The 25,814-nt window shown below is 38.3% G+C and overlaps 1 pseudogene; it reads right to left on the bottom strand.

The window, feature by feature from the left end:
• Positions 1–2,126: 2,126 nt before the first annotated feature.
• LOC131148294 (exopolygalacturonase-like) lies at positions 2,127–15,149 on the bottom strand (annotated as a pseudogene).
• Between the last annotated feature and the right edge of the window lie 10,665 nt (positions 15,150–25,814).

Genomic DNA, 25,814 nt, shown 5'->3' with positions numbered 1-25,814 from the left:
AAAGAATTCATGAAAGCTTATATTTCAAAAAATGATGATTTATATCAAGTTTGAAGCATGTGTTAAAAAATGGATTTAAAAATAAAGCTTGAAGATGATTGCACGAGGATTAAAGAGAACTTGATGAAAGCTTAAAGAAAGATGAAGCATGCATAAAGACTTCAAAGAATTCAAGAATTGAAAATTTGAAACTCTTAGGTTAATTTATTTGACCTAAATACCTTTTAACATACTTGGAAAATATTTTTATAAGGTCAAAAATTATTTTAAAAGGGTTAAAATCATTTTTGGAATGAAAAAGCACCAAAAAGAGGATTTTTCAAATGCTGTTAATTTTTTCTACATTCGTATTTAGGTGCCTTTTTCTCTATCCAATGCTCCTTATTTTAAAACGTGTTCAACGTTGAAAGTTGTAGTATTTTCTCTTGACTTTCTTTTGACACCAAGAACACCTAATTTGGAGTTGTATAGAAAAAGTTATGATCAGAATACTGAAACAAGGTCGAAGGTGTCATCCAACTAAACATTGTTCACGGTAGAACTTCAGGTGCCTAAACAACAGAAAGAACAACCTCAAGTGACTGACCCTGTGAGTTCAGGCGCCTAAACATGTACTGACTTTGAAAATTACAGTTTTCTGAAACTTCAAGCGACTGACCCCAATACTTCAGGTGCCTAAACACAGTTAACGGTCATATTTTTTAAAAGTTTTAAAATCCAATCCACCCCCCCCTCTTGGAACTACACCTTACTTTTCACAATGTCTCATAGGAATGGAGTCAACATTTCATATTCCTAGCATTACAATTATTCTCTTGTTCGTTGAACTTTCATGATTTGCAATTGGTTGTCTGAACAGAAGAATCTTCTATGTAGTCTATAAAAAGAGCTCAACCTTGTTGTGCTCAACCAATAGAAGAACTTGAATCTTTCCTTACACACAACTACCTAGCAGCTACCATTGCCAACTGATACAAGGCAGAGAGAGAGAGAGAGAGAAAGAGAGAGAGAGGAGGAGGTTCAAGGCAAAGGAGGAGGTAGTGAGGGTGAAGGAGAGGAGGTAATAATGGAGGAATGACTTTCGAACAACAGGTTAATGAGGAGAGAGGTAGAGAGGAAGAGAGGGGGACGAAGTTTTTCCTTAAGTTACAAATTTGTCATTAAAAAGTTGTCAAAATTGCAAGTTTGTCACCATCTCTTTAAAATAACTACTTATTAAAAAAGGTTCAATCCTTGTTACTTCTGAAAAAAAAAAAAAATTAGAAGAAAATAATTTTTGTAATAAGTACTTGTTTTTACTTAAACTAAATAGTATTTTTTAGATGGCACTTATTTTAAGTACTTTTTACAATAAGTTCTTTATATATATATATATATATATATAGATATATATATATATATATATTCGAAATTGGGGGCTAAGTTCTGTGCACCATTATACTAAATATATAATTTATTTATTGATTCTTATAATTTTGAGTCATTATTTAATCTAAAATATATAAGAAATTAGTGAGTCTTTGATTTTGAATACCAAAAAGAGCCTCTTCTTCTGCTTTTACTTATATAATGTTTTGAAGATCATAAGACTGCATATATTATTCCCTTAGTTTCTAATGTAGTGAAGGAGAATTGTACAAATAGGATTACATGTATTTCCATCCAATGCATCCATGTAGAAATGTGTTCACTATTGTTTGGAGGTTGATGCATCCATGTAGCAATATGTTCACTATATATATATATATATATTGAATTAGCTAGAGCTCGAGTTTTCTTGGAATGGGATTTATACTCTCCCAAAACAGTACGATGGGATAGTATTACTGTCTCCGAACAATCAAAACTGCACCAATCAACAATCACACACGTATATAAAAATATGCATGAAGGGGCGTGGGGAACTTAAATACAAAAGCTGCAGAAGTTTCAAGCCCAGTGTGACGGTTTAAACTTCCAAAAAAAAAACTGATTATTGGAATGTGCATGCATATTCTTAATTCTTGAATTCAATGTTTAGTACGTTAAAATGGAAAATTTAAAGATGGAATGAAATGAAATAAAGATCTAATTTCATTTTATTCCATCACATTTTTGCCGTACCAAACAAATGACGAAGGAATTAACTACGCTTTTAGGGGTGGAATTTGTCGGCCGGAAAGAATGGGCTTGACCTTGGAAACGACGGCGGTGGCAGGACCTTCTCTGCCGTGGTAGACCAAGTAAATGTCGCCAACTTGCACATTCTGACACGGCACGCCCTTGCTGCATGCAAGCTTCACTGCAACTTGCGTTGCCGAAGTCCCCCTAATGTTCTTGAAGCTCACATTGCTCACCTTAACCCGAGACGGAATCTAACACGCACATACAAAAAAAACATCAGTAAATGACAATTAATATATAAGTTTTGTGCTTGGGAATCAGAACATAGATTTAAATTTATATGAACTGATATAATGTTAATCATTTTAGACAAATTCACATAATTTTAAAAATAAAATTCAAAATTTATGTTTGCAAACGCCAATACATAATTATTGACCTTGTCTGGTGTTGTACATGCAATTGACATCATCAATAGGAATTAATGTGGTGTACCTGGCCAGTGCACTGATTCCACGGGCAGTACTCTTGATCGATGAGGACAGGAGTGCTGACTTGGTTCATGATAATGTCCTCGAAGTGCACGTCGGAGGCGATGCCGACGGGGGAGGAAGGCCAAGTCTAAACTCTGACGCCGAACATGGTGTTGGAGAGGGTGATGGATCCATACCCAGTCAAAGCAGACGGCTGCTGCTCCTTCAACATCTACGGCGCCGGCTGCTCCTCCGTCACCCTTTGCTGCTCCACCTACTCTTCAGGACATGTTGACATTAAGCCACCGCCCGTTAAATTTTTTGCTCCCCCTTGTATATATATATATGTGTGTGTGGAGTTATATATGTAAGGAGAGAGAAGTGAGTGTGGTGAGTTGCAGCGTGCATAAGAGAGTTGAGTGAGAGTTGAGTGATTGTATCCTCCTCTTCCTCTGTATTTTTCCCAGTAAATAGTAATCTCTTGCTCCCGTGGACGTAGGCCGGAATTTGGCCGAACCACGTAACTCTGGTGTCAATATTGGTGTGTGTGTGTGCTTTGTTTATTTTTTCTCCATTAATTACTTGATCTGTAAAACCCCAACAAAGTGGTATCAGAGCGTTTTGTTGAGTAGAATTTCAGATCGGAGAAAATTTCCAGATTTTGAGCCTCTGTCCAGTAGCTCAAAATTTAATTTTGAGGCTACCAACAAACTCCACTCGTCGAGACGAAGCAAATGGTGTCAACCGGAGCTCCAAACGATTTCGGAAGACGCCGCACGCGCATACACGCGCCACCAACGTCTAGGGGACGTTTCCACGCTCCCATACGCGCCTCCACGCGCCGGCTACTGATCGGGAAGTAGTGTCACGCGCGTTCACGCGCCGACGAAGGTCCGGCGCACATCGCAGGAGAAAGACGACGACCACGTCAGCGCCACGTCGCCCGGGACCCGCACAGCGTCAGCTTCCAATCCACGTCAGTCGAGACCCACGCCAGTCAGCGACACATGGCGCCCAGTCAGCAACCCGGGCAGCGCCACGTCAGCTCGGGTCCCACGCCACGTCAGCAGTGGACCCCACAGTAGGCCCCACAGTGCCATGTTATCGGTGGGCCCCCACAGTGCCACGTCAGCAGTGGGCCCACACACCACATCAGCAGACTGCCACGTCAGCATAGTTGACCAAGAGTTGACCAGTTTGACCAAAGTTTGACCAGGCTTTTCAAGGCCATTCTAGGTCTGTTTTTTGAACAACTTAAGCCATTTCTAGGGTTTTCGACCGTTCCGGACGCAACCGTATATTCGATTTCTCAAGATTCTATACCAATTTTTTGGTACAAGCAAGTTAGTGCTTAAAATCAATGGAGGAGTCAGACTCGGGTACTATGATCAAGCTCACAGCCTCCAATTACACTCTGTGGAGGTCTCGGATGGAGGATCTCCTTAATTGTAAGGATCTGGCATACCCTTTGGATTATAAACGTATGAAACCAATTTCCGTCAAAGATGATGATTGGAGAAGAATGAATAGGAAAACCATTGGTCAAATCAGACAATGGATTGACCACAAGGTATATCATCACGTCGCACAAGAGACTGATGCTTATAGTCTTTGGGAGAAGCTGGAAAACATGTACCAGGCCAAGACTGCCCGCAACAAAGCCATGTTAATGAGACGGCTTGTTAATCTGAAGTTAAAAAGCGGGACCTCTATAGCTGAACATACTAGTGAGTTCCAAAATCTAGTAAATCAGCTTTCATCTGTGATGATGGATCTTGGCGATGAAGCAGAAGCATTGCTGCTTCTTAACTCCTTACCAGACAGCTGGGAGACATTGGTTATCACTCTCAGCAATTCAGCTCCTGACGGCAAACTTACCATGGCGATGGTAAAAGATGCCTTATTCAACGAAGAGGCTAGGAGAAAAGAAACAGGTGCAGATCAGTCACAAGCCTTTGTTACTGAAACCAGAGGCCGACCTCAAGAAAGTACTAGTACTAGAAGTCGAGGTAGAGGCAGAGGTAGAAGCAAATCTAGAGGAAGATCCCAGGATCGCAGCAGATTCAGTGATGGTAAAAATTGGCAGAGAGGGAAAATCTCTTGTTACTATTGTGGCATTGAAGGCCACATGAAGAAAGATTGTCGAAAATTTCGGCGGGATCATGGTCAAAGCCGCCAGCAACAAAAGAAAGAGGAAGGTGAGAACTCGGTCACCTTAACCCAAGATATATCAGTTTTTTCAATTGATGAAGATGCATGTTGTCATATTGGGAACCACGACACTGAATGAGTGGTAGACACAGCAGCCTCCTACCATGCCACTCCCCACAAAGAATTCTTCACGATGTATAAATCTGGAGATTTTGGTACAGTAAAGATAGGGAACACTAGTTCTTCTCAGATCATCGGAATCGGAGACGTGCAGATTGTGACCAATATTGGTTGCACCATAACACTAAAGGATGTTCGACATGTCCCAGACCTTCGGCTAAACCTTATTTCTGGGGCAGCCCTTGATAAACAGGGTTATGAAAGCTACTTTGGGAAAGGTGCCTGAAAATTGTCAAAAGGTAATTTGACAATAGCACGAGAACGCATTTGCTGCACATTGTACAAAACGCAGGTGAAGATTTGTACTGATGCCATCAATGCAGTGGAAGATGAAGCATCACCAAACTTATGGCATAAAAGACTCGGACACGTGAGTGAAAAAGGGCTCCTTACACTGGCGAAGAAGGCATTTGTCAAAATCATAAAAGGTATTGCCTTGAACCCATGTGATCATTGCTTATTTGGGAAACAGCATAGAGTTTCATTCAGTTCCTATATGAAGAGAAGGTCAAAACCATTGAGTTTGGTACATTCTGACGTATGCGGACCCATTGGAGTAGAATCTATCGGCGGCAACAGGTATTTTGTTACCTTTATTGACGACGCTTCAAGGAAGGTGTGGGTATATTTTCTAAAAACAAAGGACTAGGTATTTAAATATTTCAAGGAATTTCATGCTATGGTGGAGAGGCAAACAGGGAAGAAATTGAAGTGCCTCTGGACAGACAATGGAGGCAAGTATACTTCCAACGAGTTCAGAGCATACTGTACTGAACGTGGTATTAGGCATGAAAAGACGGTCCCACGTACCCCACAACATAATGGTGTAGCTGAAAGAATGAATCGGACCATTATGGAGAGAGTTAGAAGTATGCTCAATATGGCTAAATTACCTAAGCCATTCTGGGGGGAAGCTATTCGTGCTGCATGTTACCTTATCAACAGATCACCGTCAGCACCACTTAATTTTGGAATTCCAGAGAAAGAATGGACCAGAAGAAAAGTTTCTTACACTCATCTAAGAGTGTTTGGGTGCAAAGCTTTTGCATATATATCTAATGAGCAGAGGCAAAAGCTCGACGTGAAGTCCATTCCATGTATCTTTATTGTCTATGGAGATGATGAATTCGGCTACAGATTATGGGATCCAGAGAGGAAGCAGGTCATCAGATCGAGAGATGTGGTTTTCCATGAAAACCAGGTGTTTGAGGACTTTGAACCACAAACAAAGTCTAACCAGCCTAGTTCCAATGCTCCAGTCATTGTAACAGATCCTACACCACCATATTCTCCCACAAACCATGGAGAATTGCAGGATGATCCTTTGGAAACAGATGTAGACGGTGTTGAGCAGGGGGAGCAACAACCCCCTCCACCAGAAATTGCTAAATCATCACATCAGTCAGATGATGAAGTATATCCTCCTCCAGAAGAAGTTGAGCCCAGAAGATCTGAAAAAGGTCATGTTCTGATTCCGTCGAGAAGATATCCAGAATCAGAATATCTTTTACTCACTGATGATGGGGAGCCAGAAAGTTTCCAAGAGGTCCAGTCTCATACCGACAAAGCCAAATGGATAGAAGCTATGAAAGCAGAGGTGAATTCTTTACATAAGAATCAAACGTATGAACTGGTAAGACTTCCCAAAGGGAAGAGAGCACTAAGGAACAAATGGGTGTTCAAGCTTAAGAAAGATGGTATTGGACAAATTGTGACGCATAAAGCCAGATTGGTCGTCAAAGGTTTCGAACAAAAGAAAGGCGTTGCCTTTGACGAGATATTTTCGCCAGTAGTGAAAATGACAACAATTCGAGTCATACTCGGATTAGTAGCCAAGTTAAATCTAGAGCTTGAAAAAATGGATGTGAAGACAGCCTTCCTACATGGAGACTTGGAAGAAGACATCTACTTGGAGCAACCAGAAGGATTTGAAGTTCCAGGGAAGGAACACCTAATCTGCAGGTTGAAGAAAAGTCTCTACGGCCTTAAGCAAGCACCGAGAAAATGGTATAGAAAATTTGACTCTTTCATGGTGAGTCACGGATACAAGAGGACTACAGCAGATCAGTGTGCATATGTTCAAATATTTCTGGATGGTAGTCTTGTCATACTACTACTCTATGTTGATGACATGTTGATCATTGGTCAGGATGCAAGCAAGATCAACAAGTTAAATATGGAGTTGTCTAAGTCTTTTGAAATGATGGACTTAGGCCCAGCTCAGCAGATCCCAGGCATCAGGATCCGTCGTGACAAGAAAGCCAGAAAGTTATGGTTATCATAAGAAAAGTATATTGAACGGGTAATCAAAAAGTTCAACATGGAAAGTGCCAAGCCAGTAAGTACTCCACTGGCTAATCATTTCAAGCTAAGCAAGAAGTTGTCTCACTCATCAAGGGAAGAAATGTCAATAGACCCATACTCATCAGCAGTTGGAAGCTTGATGTACGCAATGGTGTGTACGAGACCAGACATTGCCCACGCTGTAGGCGTTGTGAGCAGGTTTCTTTCCAATCTAGGGAAAGACCATTGGGAATATGTGAAATGGATTCTCAAGTACTTGAAAGGTACATCGGGATTATGCTTATGTTTCAGGGAAGCTGAACCAATCTTGGAGGATTACACTGATGCAGACATGGCTGGTGATCTTAATGGAAGAAAGTCCACATCAGGTTTTTTGTTCACCTTTGCAGGGGGAGCTGTATCATGGCAGTTAAAATTGCAAAAGTGTGCTGCCCTATCCACAACAGAAGCAAAATATATTGCCGCAGCAGAAGCTGGGAAGGAGATGTTGTGGGTAAAACGGTTTCTTCAAGAGTTAGGAGTCAAAGAGGAAGAATACAAGGTACATTGTGATAGTCAGAGTGCACTGGACTTGAGCAAGAATTCAATGTACCATTCCCGAACAAAACATATTGACATTCGCTATCATTGGATACGCGAAATGATGGAACAACAACTGTTGAAGTTAGTCAAAATTCATACTAAAGAGAATCCGGCAGACATGTTAACAAAGGGGGTAACTTATGAGAAGCTTCAGCTATGTAGGGATATAGCTGGGATGGACGTCAATTGAAGATTAACATATTATTCTCCTCCTATGGGTATGGAGGGGGAGAATTGATGGATCCATACCCAGTCAAAGCAGATGGCTGCTGCTCCTTCAATATCTACGGCGTCGGCTGCTCCTCCATCACCCTTTGCTGCTCCACCTACTCTGCCGGACATGTTGACATTGAGCCACCGCTCGTTGAATTTTTTGCTCCCCCTTGTATATATATATATATATATATATATATATATATATATATATATATATGTGTGTGTGTGTGTGTGTGTGTGGAGTTATATATGTAAGGAGAGAGAAGTGAGTGTGGTGAGTTGCAGCGTGCATAAGAGAGTTGAGTGAGAGTTGAGTGATTGTATCCTCCTCCTCCTCTGTATTTTTCCCAGTAAATAGTAATCTCTCGCTCCCGTGGATGTAGGCCGGAATTTGGCCGAACCACGTAACTCTGGTGTCAATATTGGTGTGTGTGTGCTTTGTTTATTTTTTCTCCATTAATTACTTGATCTGTAAAACCCCAACAGAGGGTGCAGTTGCGTACGGTAATGCCGACGACATTTTCCTCGTTCTTGTACTTGCCGAGGCTACCGACGCTGATGCCGTGGCCGGGGCCGCAGGTGACTTTCGTGATGGTGAAGTGCTTGCTACCGTCGCCGAGGGAGATGCAATCGTCGCCAGTTTAGATGTTGGCGTTGGTGATGTTGATGCCATCGGAGCGGCCGATGTGGATGCCGTCGGTGTTGGCGCTGTTGGCGGGGGCTTTGATGATTATGTTTTGGAGGGTAAGGTTCTTGCAGCCCAGGATGTTGGTGTGAAACATTTTGCTGTTTAGCGATGTTATGTCGTGGACCAACGAGTTGGTGAGGAAGTCGAACCTCAGGTTCTGCATGTGCGTATACACGCACGTATAAATTAGAAAATCAATATACATGTATATGGCCAGTTGGGTCAATTCAAGTGATAAGAGCGATTTGTGACTTTGATTATCCTAATATCACAAGTTCGATTCTCCCTTAAGGCATTATGTCAATGAATCATCAGGAGTGCGTCAAAAGACAGACGACTTTCACCCCCTAGGTTTGGTGTCACATCTTAGTGTACAAAGTGGCGTGATATTTCGATTCTTCTTTGAGACATTACACCGGTGAATTATCAATGGTGCGTCAATGAGCAGACGACTTTCACCCCCCGAATTTGATATCGCACCATAGTATCCAAAGTGATGTGATGGTGGATGGAGTTCCCCAATTGTTAAAAAAAAATATACTACATGCATGTATGTGTGTATATAGTGACTTAATATCATATATTATGATAAATGATCGAGTCAGTGCACTCTTTTAACACACTCTGAGAAAGTGTTAGCTATATACATTGGAATTAATATAATTTCATCATATATATATATATATATAATTAAATTAGATAATTATAACTATTTTTATTTGTATATGTAGTAGTGAAATTCAATTTAATTCTGGTATATACAGTTATTGTACCTAATAATTTTTCCTATGTATAGATCATACACTCGTACAACTTTTTTACCATATACTGGCGGTTTCTCCGTGGGGTGCTCTCTTTTGCAAGAGAAATTATTAGGTTAGTTCGCGTTAACATATTAGAAAAGAGAAGTTATTAGATTAGTCTATCAAACCAAAAGGAGAAGTTATTAGATTAGTCTATCAAACCACATTGCATTTTAGGCAATAGATACTAAGCGATCTAAGATGTGACCCGATTACACGTTAGCCTAATCTAATCTAATAATTTCTCAATTCAAAATCATATCACACAAAATTCAAAGACATGAATAGATCATGTCCATTAAAAATGTGAAGTGGTTAGATCACTTGACATAATAATTTCTCCGTATACACCCAGTCAGGCCAGTTCAAGTGGTAAGGGCGAGTTGTGACTTTGATGACCCAAAGGTTACAGGTTCGATTCCCTCTTGAGACATTACATCAGTGAACTACCAGGGATGCATCAATGGACGGACAGCTTTTACCCCAGATTTAGTGTCGCACCATAGTGTCCAAAATGATGCGATAGAGGCTAGAGTCTTTGGGTTATAAAAATAAAATAAAAATAAAAAAATTCTCGGTATACACTTATTTAAGTAAGCTAGTGCTCCTAATTAATTGGTTATATATAAGTATATATATATATATATATGATTAATTAATTAGTAATTAATATATTGATCGAGCAAAATAATTAATGAGTTGAATGATGTGCGTACTGTGGGAAGAGACTTGCAGCTGAGGGTTTTGGAGCATTGATTTTTGGTCCAAGAGAGGGTGCCCTGGCCGTCGAAGGTTCCGCCGCCGGAGAGGGTGAGCCTGTTAATGTTCTGGAATCTGATCCACCCATCACTCTTGAAGTGGCTGGGATCACCGTCCGCCTTCAATATTCCCGACACCTGAAGCTCAATAGGAGCCTTGCATGGCCCCGTGAACGCCACTTCTTTCATCACGTACGTCCCCTTTGGCACCACCACCTTGCTTGCCTGCCCCGATGCACACGCTTGCTTCCATGCATTCAGCATACCCTTCATTCATTAGACGTACAAACCACAAAATCATCAATATTATCATCATCATCTTCTTCATCATTATTATATATCCTATAAAATTATTTATTAATTATTCTCTTTACCAGGCTAGCATCAGAACCGTTATTGGCACGTGCCCCATATTTGGTAACATCAAAAACAGCAGACTGAGCTAGTTGGGCTATGGATATAATGGCTGTGAATAACAACAGCCATTTTATAGGTAGCTAAAGGCCTTGAGCTCTTAACGAAATTTAGCTAATTAATATGAGGTGAGTGGGAGATTATCGGTTCCAGCTACTCCTATTATTAGATAAAACCCACGTAGGTTGAGTTTAGTCCTCCTTTTTTTTTATTTTTTATCTCAGCATCTCATTTTTAAAGTCAAAGTCAGATTGAACATATTTGGTAAAGAATTCCTCCTACTTTTAAAAGTCAATTTTTTCCTTTTTTTTTTTTAGTTTTTAAAAGTTACAGACTTAAACTTTTGAAATTTAAAAAATAAAAAAATTTCTCTCGCAAATTATTCAATTCTATTATTGTTCTTAATTTTTTTTTCAAATATTGAAAATTATCAATATTACATTAATTATATTTTTTTAAGAATACATATCTATTTTAGTTATTTTAAATATGTTTAGACACGTTACAACTTTTTTATCAAATGCTCAAAATCAAATTTTTCTTTATAAAAATAAAAATAAATAAATCCATGCACTAGGTACACCTTTATATGTCTCCATGTGGACCAATTAACATGCACTTATATGCACAATTTTCCTAGCTGTAGCCAACCATGCACAGTCATATACTAGAGGTATACTTAGATGTGACGGGTGGAGGGGACTCACTCAATCACTACCTGTGATTGAAACTTAGTGAGAATTGCACACAAATACAAAACAATTAATTTCAATCTAAAAAAAAAAAAAATACAGAGATGAATTCAAGATACAAATTTTCTCTTCTCACTAGTTATTCACCTTTACTACACCACACATTACATTACACACACACATCTATTTATAGCAGAAGATGGACAATAGGTAAAATTAAATTCAAACAAGTAGGCTGAAGTTGGTGAAGAGTTGGTGGCCGACTCTCCACTGCAATTCAACAATAGTGGGTTGGTTGGTGCGACTGCCAACGAAGCCAATCAAGTTTCATTTTCAACATCCCCCCTTAAACTTGACTCTCCTGGTTTTGTCATTTCGAGCATTGTCTTCAATCTTGCAAAAATATCATGCTTGAGTGGTTTCGTAAAAATGTCAGCAATCTGATCATACATTCTGCAAGATATCAACTCCACTTCTTTATTCTTGACATGCTCCCTGATAAAATGATACCAAGTATCAATATGCTTGCTTATTTCATGGAATACTAGATTCTTCGCAAGTGCAATCGCTGATCAATTGTCGATGTAGACTTCTGTGGGGTCATGTTGAAGGAATCTCAAATACTTTACTACATTCCTAATTCATGTATCATGACAAACAGTTGAGCTTGCAGCAACATAATCAACTTCACATTATGACAGCGTTACGATAGGTTACTTCTTTGATGGCCATGTAAACGCTGCATCTCATATGAAGAATGTGAATCTAGTCGTACTTTTTCTTTCATCAAGATCTCTTCCTCAATCGCTATCTGAATAGCCGATAAGTTTGTAATCACCTCTTGATGAATAAAACATACCATCAATGATGGTACCCTTGACATAATGGAGTATCCTCTTCGCTGCATTCAGGTGAGACTAGTCAGGAGTCTCCATGTACCTGCTGACTAGTCCAACTCCATAGAGTATGTCTAATCTAGTGCACGTCAAATACCTCAAGCTTCCAACTAGACTCTTGAAATATGTGGGGTCAACATCTCCTTGCTCATTCTTTCTAAACTCCAATCCCGTTTTAACTGGAGTTGTCATAGGGTTGCATTTGTCCACCCCAAACTTCTTCAGTACTTCTTTTGCATAGTGGCTCTGGGAGATGAAGATTCCCTTTTCGCTTTGCACGACTTCTATGCCAAGAAAATGAGCCATCTCGCCAATATCCGTCATTTTGAATTCTTTGACCATGCTCCTCTTGAAAGCGGCAAACATCTCTGGATTGTTGTCGGTAAAAATTATATCATCAACATATAGGCAGGCAATTAGCATGCTTCCATTTGTTCTTCATGTATAACGCATGCTCGTAGTGACACTTCTCAAATCAATTCTTTTAGAAGTAGTCATCAATCCTCATGTTCCACGCACGAGGTGCCTACTTTGAACTATAGAGTGCTTTCTTTAGTTTGTACACTCTATCTTATTTTCCCTTCTTCACATATCCAGGTGGCTGATCAATATAGATCTTTTCTTTTAGAAAATCGTTCAGAAATGCTGATTTCATGTCCAGCTAGTAAATATTCCATCCATTTTGTGCTAATAGTGAAATTAATAATCTGATGGTTTCAAGCCTGACAACCGGGGCAAAGATTTCTCCATAATCAATCCCTTCTTTCTACTTGTAGCCTTTGGCGACAAGTCTTGCTTTGTATCTCTGAACTTCTCCTTGAGCATTCTTCTTGATCTTGTAGACCTATTTCACACCAATAGTTTTATGACCCTTCGGGAGATTCGTCAACTCCCAAGTCTTATTCTTCTCAATGGATTGAATCTCCTCATCCATCGCTTTTCTCCATTTTTCTTCTTCATTAGCCTCCTCAAAGCTAATTGGGTTGCTGGTCAACAAAAGATAATATAATGTAATATACTCTTCTATTGGTTCTATAGTTTCATACAGATCAACTAGATTACGAGCTCCTCTAGGCCTTATATCTGAGATTTCACACTCAATTGGTGATGGAGATTCATTCCTCTATGGTGAATCATGTGGAGGTGTCTACAGCTCAGGAACTTGTGGCTCGATAACCACTTCTCTTGTCTATGTGGGTTCTTCTCCTTTAAGTATCAATTCCGCATCTTTGGAAGATTTAACCTGGTCCCACTTCCAAGATTCATTTTTTTCAAAAATGACATCCCTATTGTGAATAACTTTCTTATTGATGGGATTGTATAGTCGATATCCCATTGTTCTGTCGCCGTATCCAACAAGGATATATTTTTCTCCTTTATCTTCCAACTTTGTCCTTACCTTTGAGATTTTGGCATAGGCTATGGAGTCAAACACCCTAAGATGACTCACACTGGGCTTGTGAGTACTCCAAGCTTCATGTGGCGTCTTTGTATCAAGACTCTTTGTAGGACGCCTATTGTGTAGATAGACTGCACATGATACTGCTTCTGCCCAAAAACTCTTGGGGACATTCTTATCCTTTAACATGCTCCTAGCCATGTTAAGGATCGTGCGGTTCTTCCTCTCATCTACACCATTCAACTGGGGAGTGTAGATCAGTGTAAACTATTTTTGAATCCCTTGTTGCCTAAGGAATTCCAAGAAAGCTTCATCCTTGTACTCTCCTCCTTGGTCTGATCTAAGTGACTTGATGTGATAGCCACTCTATTTCTCCACAAGAGCTTTGAACTCTTTGAACTTGTCAAACAGCTCTGACTTCCCTTTCAGGAAGTAGACCCAAGTCTTCCTACTGTAATCGTCAATGAAGGTGAGGAAGTATAGGTTCTATCCATTTAAAAATGGCCTCAATGGACCACACACATCTGTGTGAACTAGCTGGAGCGGCATGGTAGATCTCTAGTCGGTTTGCTTTCTAAAGTTGTTTCTATGTTGTTTTCTTAGAAAACAGCTTTCACATATCACATTTTGGTGGTGGATGTTGGGTAAACGTTTCACCGTCTTCTTGCTCTCCATTTGTTTCAAAATTTCAAAGTTACGATGTCTGTACCTAAGATGTCATAGCCAGTCTTTGATGATAGCCCTCAAACATCTTGGCATATCATGTTGAATGGTGAACGGAAACATTTGATTCTTTGTCATTTGTACTCAAGTAATGAGCTTACCTCGAGCATTTGTTATCACCATCTTCTTATCTTTAAGGCTAATTTGGTAGCCTTTCTCCACAAGCTGTCCGAGACTAAGTATATTAGTCTTCATGGCTGGCACATAGTACACGTTGGAGATAAAAGCATGTTCTCCATCCTTCCTCTTGATTAGGACATTTTCCCTTCCTTGAACTGGGACTTTAGAGATATCACCAAATGATATCTCTCCCTGATCTTTCTCACCAAGTTCATTAAATAGGTTCTTTCTACCAATCATGTGATTGCTGGCTCCAGAGCCAAAGTACCAAATATTTTTGTCCTGGTGGGTTGAATTATGTGCCTTCAGCATCAATGATTCTCCTTCGAATTTCTCATTTTCTGCAAAGTTAGCATTTTCATTTACTTCATGATTTTTTGGATTACCTCTGCACTCGTTGTTGTAATGTCCGTACTTGTAGCAGTTGTAGCACTGAACATTTCTCTTGTCTACGTTCATACTGTTATTGTATGCCCCTCTTCTTCCTTTTCCTCTGCCTCGCGGAACATAGTTTTGTTGATTGTGCCTTTCTCTAGTGGGACCTCTTCCACCTCTACCACATTCTCTAGATTCATAATTTCCATAATTTCTTCCACGAGATCCTTGGCTTCGTGCCTTTTCTCGCTGTGACGTCCCCTTTTCATCATATCTATCTGTAGTAAGGGACAACTTCGTTTGGAGAGCTTGCTCCAATGCTTTATCATCACTCTTTCTGTTGAATTTCTGCTCATTGGCTTGTAGTGAGCCCAGAACTTCTTCTATGGACATGGTTTCCAAATCTTTTGTTTCTTCCATAGTCATAACTATATAATCATATTTTGGATCCAAAGATCGCAAAATTTTCTCACAAATTCTCTCCTCATTGAGAGTCTCTCCATTTCTTCTCAATTGATTTGATGCTACCATAACTCGTCTATAATAATCAGCAATAGATTTAGTAGATTTCATTCTTAAGGATTTGAAATCACATCGCAATGTTTGAAGATGAATCTTCTTCACTTTGTCTACACCTTTGTGTGTTCGATGGAAAGAGTCCCAAACTTATTTGGATGTCTTGGAGGAGGCGATGATTTCAAACATGGCCTCATCAAGGCCTTGGTAGATTATGGACTTTGCCTTGCAATCCTTCTTTCGATTGACTTGCAAGATCATTCTTTGAGCATCAAACATAGTTGCTTCAGTTTCTTTTGATGGGCTTTCTCTGTACCCATCTTCAACGATGTCCATGACATCCTAAACACCTAGAAGGGCTCTAATTTGAATAGACCAGTTGTCATAATTCTCCTGTGTCAACTTCAGAATGACTACTTGGGTAGCACCGTTCGCCATTAAATTTAATATATAAAAAATAGAGTGATGGGGATAAATTTTGGAAAATATGATGCCACTAGTGTATTCAGAAGGTCGAAAAACCTAAGGAACCGATTTTGGATTGCAAATACCCAGCTTAAAAGTAACTGAATTGGCCAAAAGAAGTTCTAAACCGATTTTTTTTTTAAAAACGATTTGACTTAACGGATGTCAATGGAGATAACGGCATGGGATAATACCGTTAGGAAATGTGGCCGGATTTTGCGCGTGCCACGTTTCGGTGACTGGATGCAGGTCGATAAGTCAGATTGGGTCGTGCTCGTGGGGCTGGTTTCGGGTTGCTAGTTGCTAGGCCAGGTTGTGGATCGGGTTTTCAAGTCGGATCTCACTAGCCGGGCAAGGAAGACGCATGCGGGCACATAGAGCGTGTGACGTCAGCGGTCAGTGCCCTCGCCAGTGCGTGCGGCACGTGTGGAGGGTTTTGTTTCGTCTGTCGGTGCGTGAGAGCGCATATGGGATCTTTCGGACTCCGGTTGAAGCACGATTTTCACATTTTAAATCATCTCGATGCAAATTTCACAATGGTATGCTCAATTTTGGATTTTGAGCCACTTCAAGTCTGGAAAAAAATTTAATTTCCCTTTGTTCGCCTCTATTTGGCGAATTTCAGCGAACTTAAACACTCTGATACCACTGAGGGGTGGATGGGACTCACTCAATCACTAGTTGTGATTGAAAGTCAATGAGGATTGCACACAAATACAAAACAATTCATTTCAATCTGAAAAAAAAAAATACAGAGACAAATTCAAGATACAAATTTCTCACTTCTCACTGGTTATTCACCCTCACCCTCACTACACCACACATTACATTACACACACACATCTGTTTATAGAAAAAGATGGACGATAAGTAGAATTAAATTCAAACAAGTAGGCTGCAATTGGTGAAGAGTTGGTGGTCGACTCTCCGCTACAATTCAACAATAGTGGGCTGGTTGGTGCGGCTGCCGACGAAGCCAATCAAGTTTAATTTTCAACTAGATGCATATATTGCTACCAGTCTACTTAAGCTCTAACCCATAAATGCATGAAACTCATTTCATGCATTTGCATGCATGACTCATGCCCAAACATAAGGATCCACCCATGCACCCATAGTCACTAGCTTATGATTTTGTGAAGCTACCCAATGCATTCATAAGTCCGACCATGCATACTATATTGTTGCATTTCAAAGGAGAAAAGAAGGACTAGTAAACCATACCTGAGGATCGAAAAAAGAGAGAACCCTCGGTTCACTGCTGGAAATAAGGATTTGAGGTGCTTCTACTCGATCTTGAGTTTGTACTACCTTTTGATACTTCCTTACGATAGTAGGAGGTATAGACTACTTGACCTCAACACTTGAGTCAGTTTGGGGATGGACATAATAAAGGGAGAAGGTAGGAACTTTAATATCAACTAGCAGAAAAATAAGGATTGTTGCAGCCGAAAATTGAACATTTTTCACGAATAGACCGTTGATAACGGCCACCTGAAAAGAGACAAATAAAAGTGGCTTGAAGGACCCAGGGTGTACTCCAGGGGACCTCTTCAATGCCTAAGTAAGGGACGGGCTTGAGATATTTTTATATAGCAGTAAAGTGTGTTAGGATAAGATACGTTAGCTTTTTCTCCAAATCCTTATTTGTAGTGACAGAGGTTAACCCAAGAGTGCAATGCCATTTATTGGCGAGTTATGGTGCAAGCGTGAATTGCTCCGGTTCTTACCTCGTTAGCGTGAATCGCTCTACTTATTATAAGGTGGACATCAATTGCTCTAGTCAGGCGGTTGACTTGGGCGGTAACTGCCCTCATAAGGTTACGCTTTAGTCTCTTCTAGGTAGGTGATATATTTTAGGTATATCAGTTACCCCCCCCCCCCACTTAGGTTCGAATTTTTGAAGCTGGCTTCCAAAGTTTGAAAGTTGTTGTTATTATTATTATTATTATTATTATTATTTTTTGAGTAGTTCTTTTTTAGGAATTTTGGGCTACTTATGGCTTAACGATTCATGCTCCTCTTTCCTTTCGTTTTTGGCCTAAAGAGTTGTGCTCATATTTTGGGTCGTTTCTAGGCCTCATGAGCGTTGCTCATTAGTTGGGTTGATTCTTCTTTGCCTAATGAGTTGTGCTCTTTTATTGGACAGTTTTTTGGCCTCACGAGTATTTCCTCAGTTGGGTCAATTCTTCTTTGCCTAATGAGTTGTGCTCATTTTTTGGGCAGTCTTCTAGTCTCACAAGCGTTGCTCGTCAGTTGAGCCGATTCTTCCTTGCCTAATGAGTTATGCTTATTTTTTGGGCAATCTTCTGACCTCACTAGCGTTGCTCATCAGTTGGACCAATTCTTCTTTGCCTAAGAGCTGTGATCATTTTTTGGGCAGTCTTCTAACCTCAAGAGCATTGCTTATCAGTTGGGTCGATTCTTCTTTGCCTAATGAGTTGTGCTCATCTTTTGGGTTGTATCTTCATTTGACTCTATGAGTCCAATACCATTTTGATAATGACAAATCACCTGGTATTTGATATGTGCATTGATATTGTGAATAGGAACAAAACTTAGTATGCACGGAAAGATAACAAGTCATGGAAGCCATGAAGATTAAAGCATACACATCTTGGCAAAATTCATGGAACTAAAAGAGTTGAAGAATGAAGATGCAAGCGACAAAGTCAAGAACGTCATGGGAATGGGTATTTAGAACTGAATGTACTCACATCTTTCATATGATTTAATTTGAGGCTCAACATACTCTAGAATGACCTTAGGACTCATGCATCCCATAAGCATCATTAGGGGACATTCATGGACTTGGAGATACTTTTAAAACCCTAGAAAATGTTTTATAAAAGAACCAAGAAAGAGAGCAAAGTAGATTTTTTGAACTAAAAAGAAAAATCCAGGATTTGGGTACTTCAGTAGATCAAACTCAATGTTCAGTCGCCTGAAGTTGCAACTTCAGAAGACTGAAGTTAAGCTCAGTCGTTTGAAAATTTTCTTCAGAAGATCGAAGATTAAGTTCAGTCACTTGAAGAATTTATGGTGAAACACAGAATCTAGCAAAAGCACCTCAGAAGACTGAACTCAGACTTCAGTCGTACGAACCCGACACTTCAGAAGACTGAACCCCAACTTCAGTCGTCTGACCCTGTGTTCAGGTTAATTTTTTGAAGCTATAAGGAACTTTAGTCGTCTGGGCCTTTAACCTCAGTCGTTTAAACCTACGGGAAAGTTTAAAAATTTAATTTTTAATGAAAGAACACGCGAGCTATTTTTTGATCCAATGGTTAGGATTGATTCTAAGTGTAAGATACTTATATATTAAATATCTAAACCCTAGTGCCTCAGACTTTTGAAAGAAGAAGAGAAAAGAACATCTTTTTGAAAGAGAATTGAGAAACTTGAACATATTGGTATACGATTGTCTGCACTCCAACTTATACTCATCAAGCTTGGGCAAATCAACTCAGAAAAACAAAACTGATTTCATTTACACATCTTGATTTCAACTTAGTATTGAGGTTTGGTAAATCGATTTATTATTTTCAAGAGTTTCTCATCTCTTCATTTATTATTGAATACTATTAGAGAGAGATCGATCTTGAGTTATTCATATATATATATATATATATATATAGTGTTTTGACAAGATCATTACTTGTGAAAGATTATGCCATTGGTTAAATAGTTTTTTTATTCAAGTGTGTATTTAGTTAATGATTTGATATTTTTTATACTACAAAACTACTTGATTAAATATCCTTAGAAGTTCATAACTCTATATCTTATTGAGGGATATTTTATGGAAAACTTTATATTAGGCTTTGATCTTTGGTAATCACATCATATATATTAATTTGCATATTACAAAGATCATATTGTGGTTGAAAAATTTGGGAGAAAGCTTATCGAGCTAGATCTTTATAATATTCAAGAAAAACTGTTTTAACAAGATCATATTTGACATTTAAGCATCTTGTCTTCAAAGCTATTACTCATACAAATATTTTGGGAGACTTGATAAAAGAGAAATTTTGCGAAGCATATTCATTCATTAACGATTGTATTTTTACATACATATTGAGCTTCAGGTTTCATCATATGATTATGTGTTAGGAATTTCAATTGTACAGACTAGCTTTGTTAGAAGTAACATTGAGTGTTTTACAGATTTGATATTATATTGTAATCACGGTTCGAGTTGTGAACGGAGTTTGTGGAGAGAGTTGTATCTCTTGTAAGCAGTGGAGTAGGAGGAAGTTGTACCTCTTGTAAGCAGTGGATGTAAGGGAAGATCCGTCCCAATTTAAGGACAAGGGATTATAGTGGAATCCTTAAGTGCGCTGCTCAAGGCAAGGACGTAGGCCGAGTTGGCTGAACCTCATAAAATCATATTTGCCTTCTCTCTTCCCTTATCTTTTTAATTTTTGCAACACACTTTATTAGTTATATTGCATGTATGTATGTTGAATAACCTCACACGAACTTGATGAGTAATTTGTTAAATTTTGAAAGAGGAACTAAGAGGTAAATAGGTTTTAAAGAATTTTAAAATACTCAATTCACCCTCCCCCCCTCTTGGGATTACACTTAAATCAACATTTGGTATCAGAGCCTCGTTACATAGACTTAAACATTTTTTTTGTAAAAAGATCACGATGGGTTATTTTGTTGTATCCCCGTTCTGTGAGGGAAAATTCTCTACAAGCCCTCCAATATTCTATGGTGAAATTTCGCCAATTGGAAACTAAGAATTACTATTTTTATCAAATCAATGGATTGGAGGACTTGGAGAGTAATTGCTCAAGGGAATTTTGTGCCCATGAAAATTTTCAATAATGTTGAAATTCCAAAGTTAGAAAATGAGTTTAATAAAAATGACATGGAATTGATGCAAGTAAATTTCAGTGCCATGAATATTCTATTTCTTGCCTTAGATACTAATGTCTTTCATGAAATTAAATCATGTCAAAGTGCTAAGGATATATGGGAAGAACTCAATAGGAGATTTGGAGAGACCAAAGGAAAGAAGTCCACCACTTGGGAAAATTCATGCTCAAATAATCAGGTAGTGGAAAATTGTGGCCTAATTGCATTAGTTAATGAAGAGGTACACTCTACTCATTCTACTTCTCATTCAAATTCTCAAAATGATTCATGCAATGACTGTGATACATATTGTGTTAATTCTAGTAGTGAATATTATGATGAATCTTGTAAGAACCAAGGAAATATAAAGGGATTTCTGCAGATTTCGTCGACGAAGCCAGATTTCATCAATGAAGGCAGTAGACTTTTCGTCGACGAAGGTACTTTTCGTTGACAAAAACCGGGCGGGTCAAAGGCTTAAAAAGGGGATATTTGGTCTCTTCTTCACTAAGTCTCTCTCTCTCTCTCTCTCTCTCTCTCTCTCTCTCTCTCTCAACTCTCTCTACTCTCTCTCTCTAGATTTCCTTCCAAGTCGTTGATAGAATCAAAAATCTGAGGTTACCATGAGGATCGTGGAAGGATTCTCTACAACTTCTGTAGATTGGAATCTTGGTTCGAGCATTTTCGGATTTCGGGCCAAAATGAAGGTAAGGCTCGGTTTTCATTTTTGATTCGGTATATATGTAGTAGTATGGATCGTAAGCATGTTTAGTATTGTGGTTTATAGATTTCGGAGTCTCGATTAGTAGTTTTGAGGGCCGTAGAGTTCGTGGTTTGGTTTCGAGTTGAGGAAAGGGGATTCTGTTTATATCAATTCATTTTTGAAATCGGGATCGGTAAGCCTGTAGGCTACGATCGTATGTATGTTTTGGCTACTTATTTGGGAAAATCTATTGGGTAAAAACACAGGGTTTTCGGGTTATAGTTTTCGGGAAAATTGGGGATTTCAGGTATTATCTCTTATTTGAGTGGAAAACCGTTTATGTTGTTTAAACTGTATTATTAAGGTGACCATAATCCATATTTTCATAAACTGTATACTTGAAATTGTAAACGATATGATTTGCCGTAAACCAAATAAGTGTGGTACGTGTGTATGTATGTATGTTGTTCCAGATATTTGTGAAAAATAGCTATATGGCGGCTTATTATTGTACGCTGAAATGTATAGGGACGTGAGTTCCAAAGTGATTCCAGATTTTGTGAAAAACGGTTAGGGGCGGCTAACTATCGTACACCATAACAGCTAGGGGTGGCTAACTACCGTACGCTGTAACAGCTAAGGGCGGCTAACTACCGTACGTTGTGCCCTGTAACGGTTAACTACTGTGGGCAAGAGTGGCCGGCTCTATATCTGGGGTGTTAAATATCACCAGTGTGATTCAGTTGGTCATCGAATGTAGCAACATACCACAGTGGGCCTAGGTTGACACAGCGTAGTTTGCACATGGTAACGTAATTGAGGTTAGACCAGGTGACCTTGTGTAGTTGCATGTATAGCAATGGATTCACTATTGGGCCTGAGTTGGAAACCTTCGTAGTTTAGTGTGTTGGAACGTAACCACTGTGAGACTAGGTGACTTGTGCAGTTGTGAGTAGTGTGACGACACTGACCATATGTATGTATGTATGTATTTAAGTATCGTATGAACTGGAATGGTTTTGTGAAAATACTGGAACTGTATGGAATTGTATGGGAATGTATGGAACTTGTTTTGAAATTGTATGTATGTGTTTCAAACTGTATCGTATGTAGGTATTATGAAGTATGGAAAATGACACTGGTATGCCACACACTGATATAACCTGTTTTCTCCCTTACTGAGAGGTGTCTCACCCCGAATATATACAAATGTTTTTCAGGTCCTTCGGGTAGCCGAAACTAGCATCCTGGCATTCGGAAGCAGGGGGTGTGTTTAGCTACTGTTAGTACCTGATAGGTACGAATTTTGTAACCGGGTTGTCCTGATGGATTTTGTAGAAACCCGTGGTATGTATAGTATTTGTAGGTATGTTTAACCCTATATGGTATAGATTCTAGTATGGTACAGTTTGATGTAAAGAAAGACCGTATTCCGTTGCGTATATTGATGAGTATGGACACGTATTGTATGTATGTATATAGGGCATCCGTTACCCCACGGGCTCGGACCCTCTTGTATATGGTATCATGTATGTTTATATTGATACAGAGACAGGTTAGGTTACTTAATTCACCCCTGGGTCCCATTTCAGGGTTCGAGGCGTGACAAATCTGATAATGATAACATGTCATCTTATGAGAAATTAAAAAAGGAATTTGCTAAGGCTTATAAAATGTTAACAAAGATCTCCAAAAAGAAAATAATGTTAGAAAGTGAAAATAAAGACTTAGCAAAACAGTTAGAAGAGTTTCGAGAGTCTCATACTTCTTGGGAAAAAGAAAAAACTGGAAAGGAATTAGAAATTAAGAGAGTAGTAATCAAGAATGAGGCATCACTTAAAGATTTAGAATAAAAAATTAGTGTTGAAAAAGAAAAGGATTTGAAAATCATGAAATTAGAAAACAGGAATGATACGATGGCAAAAGAGCTGAAAGGGTTAAGATCCAAGATCTCGAGTGATAATGCAAAAGATCTTAAAATTTCTGAACTTGAATGTAAAGCAAAAAAAATGACCAACGAATTGGTAAACTTATAAGTTGTTTGCAAAGGCTTAAAGAATTTAAAAATTCAAGACCTAGAAAGAAAGATAGAGGAACAAGTTAAGATCATCCACATATTTACTAAGGGAACAGAATTTTGACAAGCTCTTAGGCTCTCAAAAGATGACCTTAGACAAAGAAGGTATAGGTTACAATGAAATTGAAAATAGGAGAAGAAAGAACCTATACATGGGGTATTTTGTTAAAGCGTCAAAATTCTATGCTAGTATCTCCTCCGGTCCGTATGCACACACCACCTGGGTATTATGTAAAAATAAAGGACATATTAAATTTGATTGTCCATTTAAAAGGAAAGGTGTGAAGCTCAAACAGGTTTGGCGAGTCAAAGAAAAATGAGTACCAAACAAACCCCAAAAACTCCTCTCTTAGACTTTAGGATTGAGCATTTAGTGAAGTCAGCCACATAAATAAAAAGGGGTCATGATGACTAATAGGCTTGGGGATTAGTATATGCTTAAAATGTAAATTCTTAGTATATGTATTTACTACACTATTATTATACTAAGAATCCTACAAGAAAGTTAAGTTAATATGATTCCTTTAAGCAATATATCTGATCCAACTACCTAATGCTTATATATCATAATGATTGGGTAAGATAAAAATATTGGTTAAAGCATGCTAACTTCGATTTGTTCAAAGTAAAAGGTTGAAGGCTTAACTAGCTAAAATATCAGGAACCTCATATCCTTGCAATGAGTAACATAAATCATAACATTGAAGAATAAATCAACTTCCAAATGAATTAAAGCATTGTTGTTTAACGAATAATTCATATTGCTTAACCCATGCTTAAATATTAAAATCCTAAGTTAACCAGATTATGTCCATTGCATAAGACTGAGTCTTAGGAATAAATCATATCTTAAAAATCATCTAATCCTAAACTCATTCTTGGAGCCTGTCGCGACGTCCCGGGAGCGCGTGTACCCTGGGTGGCGAAATAAAAATCAATTTTAATTTTCAATTAAAAATAAGAATATCGGAGTCGCCATTAACCTTTAGTGCGGTTAGAACACATGATTACTACCCCGTTAGGGGTAGAATCGGTCTACATTACCAGAGTTGGGGTCGAGAGTTCAGTTACGCGAGGGGAAGGTACGAGCAGCCCCTACGCGCCCGTTCTTACGAACGGTACCTAATTAATTTGAAATTATCCCTTAGTTAATCTAATAATTCTTTAAATTACTCCTTTTTATGAATTTATAAATACATAGAGAAAATAAATAAATAGATATATACATATATTCCCTCAGAGCTTAAGGTACGTGAAGCCCGAAGGCTCATACCCCCGCATTTAAATCATAGGGATAATAATTAAGAAAATACTTAAGAAAAATACTCTCCCAAAATTTGAAATTGTATAAAAAATTTTATAGAAAGATACTAAAATATTATGAATGTCAAAATAAGTAATTAGATACCATATTTCTATATTAATATACTAAGGATACTATAATAAATCTCAGCACATGTAAACATAATAGAAATACTATGATACTATCACTAAATATATTAACAAACTAAAAACACCATATATGCTAAGATCCTAAAAATGCTTAAAATATCATAATAAATAATACCCTATATACTAAAATAGTAATGAGAAATGCCAAATACAAACATAAAGATAATACCAAACAATCATGAAACAATCTAGACCTTAAACAAAACCTAAACAATATTAATATGAAAAATAATCTAAATTATAAAAAAACAAAAAAAATAAAATAAAAAAACCAAACAAAATAATCTAAGTTTTAAACAAAACCTAAATAATATTAATGTGAAAAATAATCTAAACTAAAAATACCTAAACAATCATGAAATAATCTAAACGTTAAACAAAACCTAAACAATATTAATGAGAAAAATAATCTGAACTAAAAATACCCAAACAATCATGAAATAATCTAAATGTTAAAAAAAACCTAGACAATGTTAATGTGAAAATTAATCTAAACTAAAAATACCCAAATAATCCTGAAATAATCTATGTGCTAAACATAAATAATAATAGAGATAAATATAACCAAACGCAGCAGACAAAATAAATAATAAAAGTAAACGTAATAATAAAAATATAAACTTGATACTTACATAACGAAAACAACACCATATATATATATATATACATATGTACCATAAAATCAAGAGAACAAAATCCAAACTTTGAACATTGAAATAAGCCCCAAAAATTCCACCGGGGGTGCTGTCGGAGTTAGGTGGCCTGGTGCTTGCTGGAATGCGATGGAGTTGCAGCAGGGTAGCTGGTATAGCAGCAGGGGGCTGCTGTTTGGAGGAACAGTTGGTGGAGGCTCTC

This window comes from Malania oleifera, chromosome 2 (assembly GCF_029873635.1).
Source record: "Malania oleifera isolate guangnan ecotype guangnan chromosome 2, ASM2987363v1, whole genome shotgun sequence".
NCBI lineage: Eukaryota > Viridiplantae > Streptophyta > Magnoliopsida > Santalales > Ximeniaceae > Malania > Malania oleifera.
The sequence above is the reverse complement of the archived record's forward strand: the minus strand, read 5'-3'. Positions and strand labels throughout refer to the sequence as shown.